This window comes from Bidens hawaiensis, unplaced genomic scaffold (genome assembly GCF_021521415.1).
Source record: "Bidens hawaiensis isolate Kalapana, Puna unplaced genomic scaffold, B.hawaiensis_p1.1 tig00010124_1, whole genome shotgun sequence".
Classification (NCBI taxonomy): Eukaryota; Viridiplantae; Streptophyta; class Magnoliopsida; order Asterales; family Asteraceae; genus Bidens; species Bidens hawaiensis.
Genome location: NW_027491763.1, coordinates 459,631 through 471,309, shown reverse-complemented (window position 1 = coordinate 471,309; position 11,679 = coordinate 459,631). Strand labels below are relative to the sequence as shown.

The 11,679-nt window shown below is 38.7% G+C and overlaps 1 non-coding gene across 1 annotated transcript; it reads right to left on the bottom strand.

Annotated features, from left to right (window-relative positions):
* Positions 1–676: 676 nt before the first annotated feature.
* On the bottom strand, positions 677–748 carry TRNAG-UCC (transfer RNA glycine (anticodon UCC)). Its single transcript has one exon. It is a non-coding gene; the product is annotated as a tRNA-Gly (tRNA).
* Between the last annotated feature and the right edge of the window lie 10,931 nt (positions 749–11,679).

Genomic DNA, 11,679 nt, shown 5'->3' with positions numbered 1-11,679 from the left:
TTAAATATTAATAATAGTGTATATTTACCGAAAATAAAACTTATTTTCATGTTTTAACACTTAACTAATTTATATTTTTAACAAAATACATAACTGGCCAGGTTGACACGTTCATTGGACACATATACATAAAACTTTCACCGCAGCACCTGACGCGCATCCTTATTTTAATAAAACTTGGCAAGTAATTTGTGATAACATTTGTGTTAAACGTTTTGGTTTGGTATAATAAAGTAAAGATTTTGTGTTTTTGACACAAAATAATATATTAGTTAATGAATTTAGTTAGTGTTTATTACACCCATCAGTCCATCACAACCCAGCTTCATTTTTTTCTTCTTCTATAAATATCATTGATCATATGAAGATTATAAACCCATATGGACTACAAAGATCATATAAACGAACATATTATCATGTTAAGAAAAGCTTGTGTACATTTGTCCATCTTGTAATTAATTCAGAGCTATAACCATCATGTTAGGAAACTGTATTGTGACATCCGAAAACATTTTCATATATAACTCAAAAGTCAAAAGAACAAATAAGGATAATAGCATTATACGGTATGCATAATAAAGAGTATAATCAACTACAGGGATTGGAAATTGTTAACAAAACTAAAGGTCTGAAAAAGTTGGAAAAAAAAAACAGAATGCCAATGACAAAATTTTAATGCGTTTGCCGGGAGTCGAACCCGGGTCTATTGCTTGGAAGGCAATTATCCTAACCGTTGGACTACAAACGCTACATGTACTGCAGATGAAACTGTTCGTTTATAACATTTTCTTCTTGTATAAACAGTTTCTTCATATATTTGTAAAATAAAAACTTGCTTATATGATTCATACTATGACAGAAAAACTTTAGGTATTGTGGATTGTTAATCACTTACTGTAGAACACTGATATATTAATTAGAAAACTTAATGAATTATAAGCAAGTATTTAAAACCGGGTTAAACCAGCTATTCTAAAGCCTTTACTTAATGTATCCTGTAAAACATGATGATTAATTCATTCAATTACTTTCTATATCCGATTGGTTTCGGTTATTATATTATAGGTGTATCTTGCTATAGTTGTCTTGCTTAAGCTTCGAAAAGAAAATAATTATTATGATGATCTAGCATCAAGTTTATCCAAAAGCAATTGAATTTGTATATGTTTCTATTTCTTGAAGTAGGCACATGGATTTGTTACTAGTTGAAATACGGTTCTCATGAGTCATGCGTATAACTTTTTATGTATAATAGTTTGTGAATTTTTATAATTTGGAAATAGTACGACCGGAATTAGGAATAAATTCAGTGAATTGTAGTTGAAGAAGAAAATTGAATAAAGGGAATTTTAACTAGAGGAGGACCATATCTATATATGTTTCATGTTTGGCTAAACTTCTTGTTGCTCGATCCTTCTCAACCGCATGCCTGGTTTGGTGAAGTCGATTTTCAAGTTCTGTTTTATTTTTAAGCATGTATGGCTGCCAAGCCATGACTGCTAAAGAGTCGCATTTAGCGATAAAACACACGGATCCTAGTAAATGGTTCTCATGGTTAGAAAAAGTAGTTATAAAGGAGAGATGTTGGGGCTCGTCTAATAGTTTATTTCTTTATTGTTAGGAATGTTAAAATTAAGCACCGGAACTGAGTTCCGGATGAATTGCACCTTTAATCAATCCTTTATTGACTTAACCTTAAATACACACTTCATGGTTATGGTGGTTGGAAATTGTGACCTACCAAATGTTTGGTTGTTGTGTGCTTAGTCCGATCTCATAACGGACGACCTTAGTTATTTAAATAAAAGTGTGTGCCTAGATGCTATCAAACACACCAATGGTCGAGAGGTTGTTGCTGCGTTACTGATGAGTAATGGCAGGATGAAACCGGTGACCATGATCATAAGTGTGACAAATTTGTCGGCTTTCAGGCTCCAAGGCACCAAACGAGGCCTCGACAGATGACTCTGCGAAAATAGGCTAGCATCCTCGACACTGAACTTTCACCACCATTTAGCAAGGCGACTAGCAAGATCTCCATCCTCCTTTGCTTGGGTTAAGGAAATTCTATGCGACCCAACTAATCTTTATCTTCTTGTCAACATATATCTGATTTTATCTAGTCGGTTGAACCTATGCTCCTCGGTCCTTACGGGCTGAAAGCTTGTTTTGATGAAGCCTGGTTCCATTTTTTGTTTTATTTTAAATTTTAAATCTTGTTGTGCTGACCAATTGACAAGAGAATAAAAATTCTCATAAAATTACATCAAACTTTGAATTAAATTCATTCAAGGATTTTAAAGAGAAGTCAATGAAGGTCAAATGTATGATCAATAAGAAATCAAAAGTCAAGGCGAATCTATAATCTATATTATGTATTATGATCAAAGAAAAAATTATATGAAATAAAAACCCACCTTGCTATTACTTGCATTAACATGAGGAGACACGTGGCTCTGCACATATATAGGAGAATCAATATAATGCCAATGATCAAGATGTTCCAGAGTACCCAAACCCCATGGTTTCCTCATGGGTGACCCCAGTCATTTACAATATCGTGTCAACATAATCATGTAAGGATGGACGAGAAGAAGGTCGAGATGGACGAGTATAATATGGAGATCGACGAAATATGCACAGATGACCTTTGATATTCCCAAGTAGCGAATACAAGGACATTCATATCTTGCATCATTAGGTTGGAGGATTTTTCTTAAATTTTTCTGTACATAAATCATAAGATATAATTATCTCTTATTATTTTGATATATTATGCATTGCTAGAAAATCTAACTATCTATATAATTGTCTACCATAAAATCCTACGTGTCCCTCTCACGTCGCTCCCCACCCCTTTTAGAGTCACCAGATTGCTTGATTTTTAAATTTTGAGCTCTCATTAATTTATACCATTTTTATAAATTCCCGGGTATGGGTCATGTGATGGGTTTGGATCTCGTCAAATCATACTTCTCAAACCTAAATCCATAATCGATGCTCTGCCTTATCGATTTCAATTGCAAACCTAGGTCATCTCCGTCTTCGATCCTGTATCATCGCTCCTTCTACATCGATCATCATTATCATCTGTGGTTATTAATTATCTTGGTGTGTTTGGTTCTTTATTGAATCCTTTTGCTTTGTACATCGCTTTTGTGTTTCCCCGATTTTGTTACTTAATTTTCAGTTTAGGTGGGCATGGGTGATGATGGCAATGGCGGTGATAAATCAAATGAATCTGCTATCAGAACTTGACACAGGTCTAGATTGTTCGATAAGAAACTATGTTTTAAACGAATTATTTACAGTTTCAAGTAATCAATCTTTCATTTTAGCTGATGGTGGCGAATCATTGATAATGGTAACAGGTTCACGGTGGCAATCGGTTGTGATATGGCATCATCAACATGTATTTTCTAGAAACCATTTTTTTCCTCCATTTTATGAGAAATCAACATGCTTTATTTACAGTTGTCAATCCATAGTCCTTGATTTGTTTTCCATCTTCACTTCAAACAATAGTTTATTAGGGGTACTAGAAAGTAAAGAGGTTATTCAAGACTCACTCAACTGTTGTAGTTGTACCCACTCTTTTTTTTTTTTTTTTAATTTTGTTTAACTTATATATTAAAAGTCCTTAACTTGCAAACTCATGATTGGAAAATTGTAGATACAAGAATTTATCTACCTAATGATTTGTGTTTCAGTGTATACTGTATAATAATGTTAATGTCATTGGTAACTGTATAATAATGTTAATGTCATTGGTAATGGGTCATGATTAATACATGTTTCTTATCTTTTGGTTCCTTCATGCTTATTTTCAAATGATTGAATAACCATTAAGGGATTGTGCTTGCATAAGATAAGGCTCTCTATAACGTAGGGACATAGCTAAAGTTTGGTTGACTATTAATTTGTGGACATGAACTAACCACTTGATTTTTGGAGGACTTCTCTTTTTACATTTGGTTGCGTTTGTTTATATGATGTGGAAAGAATGTGTATATGGCATGATTAAATGTGATATTCTCAAAGTTTCTAAATTAGTTGTTATCATTGAAGCAGGGTTGAATGATAGTAAAACACTTTGATGATGAAGAGATGTTCATTGCCAAATCCTTCTACATGTTCAGATTCTGCCTCTTTGTTCATGAATGTACTTACAAATTTATTAAGTAAATCATGTTGAAATAGTGTATAATTGCTGTTAAAACTAAACTTGAGGTTGTGGGAAAAGTGTTTTGGCTCAACCCGATACAACCAGCTTGACCAACCCATTGTGACTGTTCTTGAATGTTGAACATGCTAAAAAAAGGTGTTGTGGGTGTGGTTCATGTCCCATCAGATCGGACAAAGAGGAGGTGATTGCTACTTTGGTATGATAAGAGCCGGCAGGAAAGTTTCTATGGCTATAAGTAACTTGTGATTTGAGCTATTGATCTATCTGATACTTTTATGACTATATATTTGTTAGATTTGGTGGTTAACGGGATTGCAGTCTTCGGGTAAATTTGTCAAATTTGGTGGAAGATTAACGCATTAGTTAGTTGAATTTTGGGATGGAAGAGGTCAAGATTATGGTGGCAGCAGATGAGAGCTTGGCATTTTGATGGAGTAAGTGCTTTCTTCTATTAAGATGTAGTAGCCTATTAAGAGGTTGAATTAACATGTAGTAAGTATTAAGAAGAATTTTATTTAATGTAATTAAATTGAGTTCATTGATATGCATTATTTAATTATAAAAATAAGTGTCTGCATTCTTGTGAATATACCTTCATTATATTAGGGGCAAGTGTTCTTTTTTGATTGCCGTACCATGATATGTTTTTTAACTGATGTTTTAATCAACAAATAATTAGAAAAAAATGTTGTTTTGAATCATGAGATGATTGTCCCGGTGTATAATCTCTTCTTCTATCCAGTTGGACAAATTGTTACAAGCAACTGATTTAATTTATTTTAATCTCAAATGAGTAAATATGATCCTATCTTATAAACTTATAAGGATATATATTTAGAAGGATTTGATTGTGCAAAATTTGTAATTTGGAAGCTTAAATTTTGCCTCTGAAATTGTCGGCATGTCATGCTTTGACAATTATGAATGAAATAATCTTTTTTCTTTTGCAGATGACATTGGAGACAAATGGTTAATGAGATTGTTGCTACAACAAAGATAAGACCAATGATAATGAATGGACTGGTTATGTTAAGAGGCTTCAAGGGTTCATGTTAGTCTAACGCAGGTCGTGGTGTCCCTCTACGTTTGCAAAACGTAGAAGGAGGTTCACTAGTTAGTTGTTTGTTGTTATAGCTCACCGAAGATCAAGAACCGTGATGTTTGGAATCGGTTTTAGAATGATGTTCTTGGTGAAGCTATGAAGTTATTGAAGTAAGAAAGAAATAAACTAAGAGCATATTTCTCAAGGAAGAAGAGAAGATTTGGGAGATGGTGTTATCTGCCCAAATCTGTTGTGTTTATGTTTAAGGCTAAGTTATCTATTTATATGGAGAAGATATAAGCCTTTTAGTTCGGTTAACTAAACTAGTTAGCCTCTTGTTTGCATAGAGAGTTGACCTTTATGGGCGGGAAGGCTTGGACCGCTGGTCCATAACTTAAAATAATAATACTTTATCTGAGTATGTACTTTGGTAAGAGGAGAACAGTGATTTGACATTGTACTGTAGCACGTGGGTACTTGTTTACATAAGTTTGGGCGGGAAACGAAGCTTTTAACCTTTTAACCATTTTAGTGTTAACGTGTTTCAGCCATTTTATTATTTCCTTGGGCTACCCCCGTCATCAGCCCCCCAAGTCATATGTTTTTGAGAAGTATGCTCAAGGGCTTCTGACTTTTTCACACGTTTTGTTTATTGCTCAAAGGCTTCAAGGCTTGAAGGCTTCGAAACTTTGTTCAGTTTTGGTTATTTTTTGAATTATTGATGTGACAGTTGATGTGATTGTAACTGTCAGATTGCGGTTTCCAATAACTGCTTTTCATTAATAGTTATTAACTAAATAACTATTCACTTTCTTCCAGATTTGTTAACACTTTCCACCATTAACACTTTCAAGTTTCCTTCGATCCATTACCAGGTTAGTCTCGATCCTTCATCTTTCTTTCGAAATTATGGTTGCCAAAAAGGATCTTCCGATCAGTTTTTCCCGATTAACCCAAGAGGAGGTCGAATCATTTTGTATTGAATGGGGGATAGGGTTAAAATACAAGCCGTTTGCTCCGCCGGTCGATTCTTCAATCGATTGTTGTCCGGCGGGATTTATTGCTCTATACTGCCGTCATTTTGAATTTTCCAACCTTCGACACCCTTTTTTTGTTTTCGTTTTGAATGTTTTGGAATATTACCGTATATCGTTTGGTCAAATCCATCCTTTAGGGCTTGCTAGGGTCTTGCATTTTGAAGTTTTGTGTAGAGCCCTAGGTTATGACCATTCGCTGTTGAACTTTCGCCGTTTCTTTCGCTTAGCGAAAAATGGTGATTGGTACACGTTCGAGCATACCAAGGTTGATGTATGTTTGGTTTCCTCGGCGGTTACGACCCTCGGTTCTTGGAAGGACCAGTTTTTCTTTGTTTCTGATTCTATCCTTCCATTTAAACCTGTTTGGAGACAACCCGAAGCCGTTCTAAATGAACCAGAACCGGCCGAATCTGAGTTATACGAAGCCTTTTTGAAATCCATTAGAACATGTCCTTCGCATCTTCGCCCTCTCCCCGAACATCTTCTTGTTTTGTTAGGAATTAGCAAACTTTGGGATAAGCCTGATCGGGATCCCGTGCTTATAAGAGATAATAAGGGTATGCATTTGTTTTTCCCGCTTTTGCTTTTATCTTGTTGATATATTTATTAATGGATTTCGTTTGTGTTTTCAGTCATGTCTGCTTTGGACTTATTAAAGAGTGATGATACTTCCGACGTTGCTTTTACTGATGCTGAAGCCGTTGTCGGGGAGGATTCGGTTGTCCGAGGGAAATAGGGTCGATTTGAGGATGCTGCGTATGCTGGGGTTGCAAATGTTAAAGGGTTCACCAAGACTGCCGTTCCAAAATCTTCCACTCGTCGTTCTACACGACGTTTGTTGAAATATGTTGCTACCTCATCTTCTCATGAGCCAATTGAGGTTAGCGATGACATTCAAGCCTCTAAGGACCAGGGTCCATCTATGGAGGTTGAGAAGGAATGGGGGTTGGTGGTTTCTAAGAAGAAGAAGCCGACTGGCAAGAAGGTGGAGATGCCATTCGTTCAAGGGTTGGATGGTAATGCCGTTTATGTGCCCGAATGGAGTGTCAGGATTGGGGATACTTTCAAGGATCCTGAAGTTTGTGCCGATGCTTTGGCTCATTTTGCTCCTCCGGGGGTTCGTGATACTGTCTCCAAGATGGAAGGTGACTCCTTGTTATCCTGGTTGATATTGAACTATTCCAACGTTTCTGCCCTTTTGGCAGAAGGTGTCACCCGTTTTAGGAAATGTATGGAGGAGTATGAGGAGTTTATGAACACGAACGAGAAGGAAAAGGTGTATGTGAAAAAGGTGTATGTGAAAAAGATTGAAGAGTTGTCTCGTGGCCATGAGATTGAGATGGCAGGGTTGAAGAAAGCCATGGAAGCTGATAGGGCCAAATTGAGTGCTGACCGTGAAGCTTTTGAGATGCAGAAGAGAGCCTTTGAGATGGAGAAGGAAGGCTTGAAAGCTTCGGTTCTTGGAAGGACCGGTTTTTCTTTGTTTCTGATTCTATCCTTCCGTTTAAACCTGTTTGGAGACAACCCGAAGCCGTTCTAAATGAACCAGAACCGGCCGAATCTGAGTTATACGAAGCCTTTTTGAAATCCATTAGAACATGTCCTTCGCATCTTCGCCCTCTCCCCGAACATCTTCTTGTTTTGTTAGGAATTAGCAAACTTTAGGATAAGCCTGATCGGGATCCCGTGCTTATAAGAGATAATAAGGGTATGCATTTGTTTTTCCCGCTTTTGCTTTTATCTTGTTGATATATTTATTAATGGATTTCGTTTGTGTTTTCAGTCATGTCTGCTTTGGACTTATTAAAGAGTGATGATACTTCCGACGTTGCTTTTACTGATGCTGAAGCCGTTGTCGGGGAGGATTCGGTTGTCCGAGGGAAATAGGGTCGATTTGAGGATGCTGCGTATGCTGGGGTTGCAAATGTTAAAGGGTTCACCAAGACTGCCGTTCCAAAATCTTCCACTCGTCGTTCTACACGACGTTTGTTGAAATATGTTGCTACCTCATCTTCTCATGAGCCAATTGAGGTTAGCGATGACATTCAAGCCTCTAAGGACCAGGGTCCATCTATGGAGGTTGAGAAGGAATGGGGGTTGGTGGTTTCTAAGAAGAAGAAGCCGACTGGCAAGAAGGTGGAGATGCCATTCGTTCAAGGGTTGGATGGTAATGCCGTTTATGTGCCCGAATGGAGTGTCAGGATTGGGGATACTTTCAAGGATCCTGAAGTTTGTGCCGATGCTTTGGCTCATTTTGCTCCTCCGGGGGTTCGTGATACTGTCTCCAAGATGGAAGGTGACTCCTTGTTATCCTGGTTGATATTGAACTATTCCAACGTTTCTGCCCTTTTGGCAGAAGGTGTCACCCGTTTTAGGAAATGTATGGAGGAGTATGAGGAGTTTATGAACACGAACGAGAAGGAAAAGGTGTATGTGAAAAAGGTGTATGTGAAAAAGATTGAAGAGTTGTCTCGTGGCCATGAGATTGAGATGGCAGGGTTGAAGAAAGCCATGGAAGCTGATATGGCCAAATTGAGTGCTGACCGTGAAGCTTTTGAGATGCAGAAGAGAGCCTTTGAGATGGAGAAGGAAGGATTGAAAGCTTCGGTTCTTGGAAGGACCGTTTTTCTTTGTTTCTGATTCTATCCTTCCGTTTAAACCTGTTTGGAGACAACCCGAAGCCGTTCTAATGAACCAGAACCGGCCGAATCTGAGTTATACGAAGCCTTTTTGAAATCCATTAGAACATGTCCTTCGCATCTTCGCCCTCTCCCCGAACATCTTCTTGTTTTGTTAGGAATTAGCAAACTTTGGGATAAGCCTGATCGGGATCCCGTGCTTATAAGAGATAATAAGGGTATGCATTTGTTTTTCCCGCTTTTGCTTTTATCTTGTTGATATATTTATTAATGGATTTCGTTTGTGTTTTCAGTCATGTCTGCTTTGGACTTATTAAAGAGTGATGATACTTCCGACGTTGCTTTTACTGATGCTGAAGCCGTTGTCGGGGAGGATTCGGTTGTCCGAGGGAAATAGGGTCGATTTGAGGATGCTGCGTATGCTGGGGTTGCAAATGTTAAAGGGTTCACCAAGACTGCCGTTCCAAAATCTTCCACTCGTCGTTCTACACGACGTTTGTTGAAATATGTTGCTACCTCATCTTCTCATGAGCCAATTGAGGTTAGCGATGACATTCAAGCCTCTAAGGACCAGGGTCCATCTATGGAGGTTGAGAAGGAATGGGGGTTGGTGGTTTCTAAGAAGAAGAAGCCGACTGGCAAGAAGGTGGAGATGCCATTCGTTCAAGGGTTGGATGGTAATGCCGTTTATGTGCCCGAATGGAGTGTCAGGATTGGGGATACTTTCAAGGATCCTGAAGTTTGTGCCGATGCTTTGGCTCATTTTGCTCCTCCGGGGGTTCGTGATACTGTCTCCAAGATGGAAGGTGACTCCTTGTTATCCTGGTTGATATTGAACTATTCCAACGTTTCTGCCCTTTTGGCAGAAGGTGTCACCCGTTTTAGGAAATGTATGGAGGAGTATGAGGAGTTTATGAACACGAACGAGAAGGAAAAGGTGTATGTGAAAAAGGTGTATGTGAAAAAGATTGAAGAGTTGTCTCGTGGCCATGAGATTGAGATGGCAGGGTTGAAGAAAGCCATGGAAGCTGATATGGCCAAATTGAGTGCTGACCGTGAAGCTTTTGAGATGCAGAAGAGAGCCTTTGAGATGGAGAAGGAAGGATTGAAAGCTTCGGTTCTTGGAAGGACCGTTTTTCTTTGTTTCTGATTCTATCCTTCCGTTTAAACCTGTTTGGAGACAACCCGAAGCCGTTCTAATGAACCAGAACCGGCCGAATCTGAGTTATACGAAGCCTTTTTGAAATCCATTAGAACATGTCCTTCGCATCTTCGCCCTCTCCCCGAACATCTTCTTGTTTTGTTAGGAATTAGCAAACTTTGGGATAAGCCTGATCGGGATCCCGTGCTTATAAGAGATAATAAGGGTATGCATTTGTTTTTCCCGCTTTTGCTTTTATCTTGTTGATATATTTATTAATGGATTTCGTTTGTGTTTTCAGTCATGTCTGCTTTGGACTTATTAAAGAGTGATGATACTTCCGACGTTGCTTTTACTGATGCTGAAGCCGTTGTCGGGGAGGATTCGGTTGTCCGAGGGAAATAGGGTCGATTTGAGGATGCTGCGTATGCTGGGGTTGCAAATGTTAAAGGGTTCACCAAGACTGCCGTTCCAAAATCTTCCACTCGTCGTTCTACACGACGTTTGTTGAAATATGTTGCTACCTCATCTTCTCATGAGCCAATTGAGGTTAGCGATGACATTCAAGCCTCTAAGGACCAGGGTCCATCTATGGAGGTTGAGAAGGAATGGGGGTTGGTGGTTTCTAAGAAGAAGAAGCCGACTGGCAAGAAGGTGGAGATGCCATTCGTTCAAGGGTTGGATGGTAATGCCGTTTATGTGCCCGAATGGAGTGTCAGGATTGGGGATACTTTCAAGGATCCTGAAGTTTGTGCCGATGCTTTGGCTCATTTTGCTCCTCCGGGGGTTCGTGATACTGTCTCCAAGATGGAAGGTGACTCCTTGTTATCCTGGTTGATATTGAACTATTCCAACGTTTCTGCCCTTTTGGCAGAAGGTGTCACCCGTTTTAGGAAATGTATGGAGGAGTATGAGGAGTTTATGAACACGAACGAGAAGGAAAAGGTGTATGTGAAAAAGGTGTATGTGAAAAAGATTGAAGAGTTGTCTCGTGGCCATGAGATTGAGATGGCAGGGTTGAAGAAAGCCATGGAAGCTGATATGGCCAAATTGAGTGCTGACCGTGAAGCTTTTGAGATGCAGAAGAGAGCCTTTGAGATGGAGAAGGAAGGATTGAAAGCTTCGGTTCTTGGAAGGACCGTTTTTCTTTGTTTCTGATTCTATCCTTCCGTTTAAACCTGTTTGGAGACAACCCGAAGCCGTTCTAATGAACCAGAACCGGCCGAATCTGAGTTATACGAAGCCTTTTTGAAATCCATTAGAACATGTCCTTCGCATCTTCGCCCTCTCCCCGAACATCTTCTTGTTTTGTTAGGAATTAGCAAACTTTGGGATAAGCCTGATCGGGATCCCGTGCTTATAAGAGATAATAAGGGTATGCATTTGTTTTTCCCGCTTTTGCTTTTATCTTGTTGATATATTTATTAATGGATTTCGTTTGTGTTTTCAGTCATGTCTGCTTTGGACTTATTAAAGAGTGATGATACTTCCGACGTTGCTTTTACTGATGCTGAAGCCGTTGTCGGGGAGGATTCGGTTGTCCGAGGGAAATAGGGTCGATTTGAGGATGCTGCGTATGCTGGGGTTGCAAATGTTAAAGGGTTCACCAAGACTGCCGTTCCAAAATCTTCCAC